The sequence below is a fragment of the Nyctibius grandis genome, chromosome 16, assembly GCF_013368605.1.
Source record: "Nyctibius grandis isolate bNycGra1 chromosome 16, bNycGra1.pri, whole genome shotgun sequence".
Taxonomy (NCBI): Eukaryota; Metazoa; Chordata; class Aves; order Nyctibiiformes; family Nyctibiidae; genus Nyctibius; species Nyctibius grandis.
In genome coordinates, this window is record NC_090673.1 from 3308381 (window position 1) to 3314009 (window position 5629).

The window sequence follows — 5629 nt, forward strand, 5'->3', positions numbered from 1 at the left end:
GGCTCCATGCCGCTGGGGACGGGCTGCGCCAGCCTCCCGGCCGCCGCCGCCGCTCGCCGCCGGCCCATCGTCCGCCGCCGCCGCCGCCCCGCCGCGGCCCTGCCCGGCGCTGGCGATGATGGTGCTGCCGGTGCCGGTGCTCGGAGCTCCGCTGCCTCCCTGCGCCCGCCGCCGGGCGCGCCCCAGCCGGAGCGGAGCGGCTGCAGGAGGCGGGACGGGACCGGGGCGGGGAGGAGGGAGGGGAGGGAGGGGCGGGGGCACCGCGTAGCGCCCAGGCAGCCGGAGCGACTGCGGAGGGCGGGGGGGGGAGAAGGGATTTGGGGAGGGGAGGAGAGATTGGGGGGAGGGAAAGTAATTTTTTTTTGAGGGGAGATCTGGGGAAGGGGGAGCGGAGGGAAGGAGAGGGGAAAAGATTTGGGGAGAGGAGAAAGAACTGGGGAGAGATTTGAGGTGGAAAGGCTTGGCGGAGAGAGAGGTTTGGGGAGAGGGAAAAAGATTTGGGGAGAAGGGAAAGAATTGGGGAGAGAGGGAGAGATTTGAGGAGAGGCGGAAAGGCTTTGGGGAAGGGAGGGAAAGGTTTGGGGAGGGGGGAAAAGATTTGGGAAGGGGAAAAAATCTGGGGAAAGGGAAAAAAGATCTGGGGAGAGGGAAAAATGTGGTGGGGTGGGGGAAAGATTTGGGGAGAGAGGAAAGGAATTGGGGAGGAGGCGGAAAAGGTTTGGGGAGGGAGGAGAAGAGCGTCGGCGAGGGGCGGTGTGGGGAAGGGGCGGGGGGGCGGCTCCCCCGCTGCGGCGCGGACCCGCTGCGGCGCGGCACTGCGACGCCCCCTGCCGGCTGCCGGCGGCACCGCCGGGCGCGGTGCGGGGCCGGGCGCGATGCGGGACCGGATCGGTGGGCGCACGGCCGCGGGGGACGCGGCGAAGAAGCGCCGTGCAGGAGACGCAGCTTCTCCAAGGGGACAAAGGGGAGCTGGTGCCAGGCGGGCAGTCGGGAGCAGCGTTCCCCGCGGTGGTGCACGCAGGGGCTGCACCACTCCCGCGCACGCCCACGGGGTGTGGGACCCAGCCGGGGCACCGGGTGGTCCCCAGGCCTGTGGTCTTCCCGGGCTGTGGGTCATCAGAGCATCCCCCACATCCTCTCTTGCCCCCTCATCACACTCCGCAGCCTCAGCCCTCCATCACCACGAGGGACCCGGTACACTTGCATCAAAACGAAACGCCAGCTCCAGGAGACCCCGCACTGCCCCACGGCCCCACCACCCCAGCCTGGCTGGCCCCCAAGAGCCACCACATCCCCACTGGAGTCTGAGCAGCCCAGCCCCAAACCTGCCACCTCCAGAGTCACTCTTCCAATGGCATGGTTCCTTGGGGTGGTGGGTCTCACGGCCCCCCCCTCCCCAGGAGCTGGGTGGGATACAGCTGCGAAGGCACTGAGGGGTGCCCCAAGGCCTTGACCCACCAGTACTTCCTTGCCCTACACCATCCAGGGCAGTGTGTGGAGCAAATCCTAACCAGGGAAGCAGGGAGCTGTGCCCTGAAATGCAGTCGCTGCTGAGCTGGCCTGTCCCACCTAACAGCACCTTGCCCCTGGTTGGGGACCTGGCCCTTGGCACGGCATCATCCCAGCGCACCCCAGCACTGCTGGTCCAGGCAAAGGGAGCGGGGACCAGCGACAGCCAAGGGGAGCTGTTTCTGCAGCGAGTGCTGGGGAGTTTCTGTAAAGCACTGAAATGAAAGCACATTTAGCAAGTCCAGCAGGTGGAGAAAAAGAGATGAGCTAGAGCACGAGCGCTGACGCCGGGCTGGATCCTGGCCCTCCGACAACAGGGCAGCAGAGTCAGACGCTGGCAGCTGGGAGGCAGTGGCTGGTGCATGTCACAGGCTGCAGTGGCTGAAATGCCATGGCCTTCCCTCGCTTCCCAGCCCCCTCAGACATGTCACCCCTACCCCTTCCCCCTGCTCAGGCTAGACAAGCTCTGATCCAGGTAAACCAGCCAGCTGACAGGTCAATCTGCTGCTGAAATCAACAAGAGAACACTCCTGCTCTCTGAATCAGACACTGTCCTGCTTAGGGCTCCCAAAGGAGCTGAACTACTCCCACCCTGTGAAATTGGCATCACCCAGCCCATCACCTACCCATCCTTTCCATGGCAAACCTGCCGTCAGCTCGTGCGGCGTTGTGCCCAAGGAGGTGGTCAGCACCAAGGAGGTGCTTCAGGCTGCGGTTGTAGGACCAGGTTCAATTAGGCAAAAGCCTCTGATGGCTTCCCTCTTAGAATAAATCACAGCTCCCCATTCTGTTCCCCTTCAGCCTGCTCTGCTCTAACAGGTGCTTGTGCTGTGCTCAGCACTGCAGCAGCTGAGCCCCTGATTGCTTATCTGATTTCATACCACATCAACCACTTGAGTGCTACACTTAAATCAGTTTAATGTTCATTTTGAAACTGAGTTTGTAAGTGAAGTTTATCCCTCGTATTTTTCTACTCCAAACACATGCAAAGGGAATCAGACCTACAGATACTTTATTATTTAAAATGGTATTCAGCAGGGTAACAAGCACTCCTTTGCCTTGCTGTAGATTCCACCTGTACTAAAGACAGACTCATTCCCTACCTGTGCAAGCAGGTGATTTCATTCACATGCCCTTCAAGTGCTTTGCAATGATTAAAGCTTCTGCAGACGGGGATAGTGAGGCACAGAGAGAGGAGCAGCAGCCACAAGTCCCTGCTAAGGAGGGGGCTCGTTAGGGGCAGAGGGTTATTCAGCGGGAAGAGGTGGTGGTCGTTGCTGTGCAATGAGATGCTGCTGGTCACCCTGTGCTAGGTCGTGGGTGTCATCTCAGTGCCTGATGCAGGTGATGTGCAAACATGGAAACCTCTTCCCTACCCTAATGGCCTCCCTGGTTTTAGAAGCCCAGCGTGGCAACAAAACAAAACACAGACAGAAAAAAAAAAAACAGGACAGGAACTTGATGTGGGAGACCTGGCATTGTCTTTACTCATGCTAGAGTGAATCAGAAGAAATGCTCGTGAAATCAAGACAGAGGAGACTCAGATGATTCTCTTTGACCTGCTGGCATTCACTGATGGACCTCGCCAGAGCAAAGCAGGATCTGGCCTTAAAAGAGCAACTTTCTAGTAACACCTGTAGAAATCTCTTCAGTACCAGTTTTGCTGAACTGGTTGAGTTCACCTTTCTCCTAATCACTTCGGCATTGCCTTAAAAAAAAAAACCATGATGTCCCCAAGTTTTTCTTGTCCTGATGCGCTGGCTACAGCTGCCCTTCCCACAAGAGCAGGGGTGCAGAGCTGCCCTCTCCATGCCTCTCCTGCTGCAAGCAGAGTAACCAGCAGGAAAGATGAACTCTTAGGGAACAAAAGATCTTCTTTGCATGCGTATATTCTGAGCAGAGGAAGAGGAGGAATGATAGATAAAAGCAAAGAACAGGGTCTTCCGAAATAGCTACTTAGCAGAAAATGCCACTGCTGGGAAGTGATGATGCAGAATGTGGCTGGTTGCCTAAAGGAGCCCTACAAGGGTCAAGGTTTGCAAACACAGCCAGCTCCTGTGTGTGTGTGCAGGACACGGCAGTCATTGTCTCCCTCTCCTGGCTGGCTCAGAGAAGAGGTGCTGAAGTTTCTGTTGCTCCCAAGCTTACGTGGAGGTGGTGTCCGTGGACCCGTCAGAGAACTGCATGGTGAGAGGATGGGATCTGCTTTAAAATACATACACACGTATTTTGACAGCCTCAAATCTTGCTGCTGCTCCAAGCTGGCTCAGTAAATGCAGGAGGCATCTCAGCTAACACCCGCCACCTCCAGCGAGGAGGATGTGTCCAGCGGAACTGGTTGCTCAACGGAGGGCAGTGCTCCAGGCACCTTCCCAGGCCTGGCAGCTCCTGTCCTGGGAGTGCAGGACTCAGTAATTTGGCAGGGCACTCGGGCCTGCCCTGGTATTGCTCTGTGGCACGTGGGACAGCCCGTACTCCAGCTCTTTCCAGCTCCTCCTCTCAGCACCGCAGACGCGTGAGATGTGCCGTGCCCCCTGGCCAGGGGCTGCAGGAAAGGTCGGTCCTTTCTGGAAGGACCTTGCTGTGTAACTTCAGGGATCCTCCTCAGATACTTGGACTAAGTAACTTCTCTCTAAGTTTCCCTCTTGTGGTGGATGGAGGGGCTCTGACCCAGCCTCTGGAGGACTCTCTGCCTCCAGCGACTCCTTGCATCGCTCCTGGAGTCCTGACTGATGCCGGGCTGCCAGCGTCCCTAGTGCTGCCCCACTGCCTGGTGCTGCTGCACTTGCAAAGGAGCGTGGGCTGCATGGAGGCCATCAAGCTGCAGGGTGGAAAGGACCACCTCTGTCACCCACAGATGGGAGAGCACCCCGTGAGCTGGGCAGGGGTCGTGCTCGCTGGCACTGCACAGCACGGCCAGCCATGGGTATGCCGAGGAGCTCTGCCTGGGGGTCTCTGCAGTGGGGCTCAAGGCTGAGGGTAAGGAGCTGCCAGTACAGCCCAGTCCTGCCTGCTCCGCCGGCTCGGGCCAGGGCTCCAAGCCCACCCCAGCACTGCGCTGGGTGGTCACTGTGCCCCTCTGCTTTCTGCCCAGCACCACGGAGTTACACAGGAAGAGCCCTGGACTCTGCTCTTGAGAGAAGGATGATGTTTCTCATCCCTTTCTCAACTCAGTAAATGGTCACCTCCTTCCCTCACATTTCTCATTACCTGGGCTTGTGGCAGGAGGTGTCTGAAATCCCTCCGCACCAGCCTGTGGGCAGCAGGAGGGCTGTGAACAGTGACAGGCAGAAGAGGCACCTGACCCACCCTGGCATGGGCAACCTCATCCTCGTTAAGGAACATACACTTTGTACCCATCACCTCTGGCACATGGGACAATCTTCTGTTGCATTTGCCAAGGGGCATTGGTCCCTCAGCAGGTCACGATGGCCATAGCAATAAATAGCACCAGGCTTCCCTGACTTTGAGGTCTGACCTCCAAATATCCTTGCCCCTTCCTCTGATTTTGTCACAATCTGTGCTCCCATCACTCACACAAACCTCAGTCCTGGACCTGGACCCTGTTACCTTGGCAGTGTACCAACACAGAGCAAACTCTTCCCCTCCTGTCATGGGGAGGGTATGGATGGACAGACAGGGGAAGTGAAGGAAGGAAGAAAATGGCAAGTTAAAGACCCCAAAGTGCTTTGGAAACAGTGACCACGAAGCTGCAGATCACTGCCAGCTCCTGCTGGGACTTTGTGAGAAACTGCCTGTGCCTGGTGCTGCACTTCGCTCAGTTTCGGGATCAGGCAGCCCAAGGGGCTCCGGGAAGTCAACCCCCAGCTCTGGGGACTGCTCCTGCCACACGCAAAACACTCTGCAACCTTTCCTTTCCTTTTCCTAGAAACACTCTGCAGCAGAACGAACACACTCCTTATCTTACACTGGAACAGAGTAATCCCCTTTGCAGGTCTTCACTTGGCTAAATCCATGTTTAGCTAAAGCTGCTCTTGACATTAAACCCCTGCTCTAACAGCGGGTGCCAATACCTGTCAGAGCCTCTGGGCTAGAGCAGAGCCCATTAGAGTCGGCGCAGGTCTCGCGGGCGCGTCAGTGGGTTTCTGTTCCTCGGATG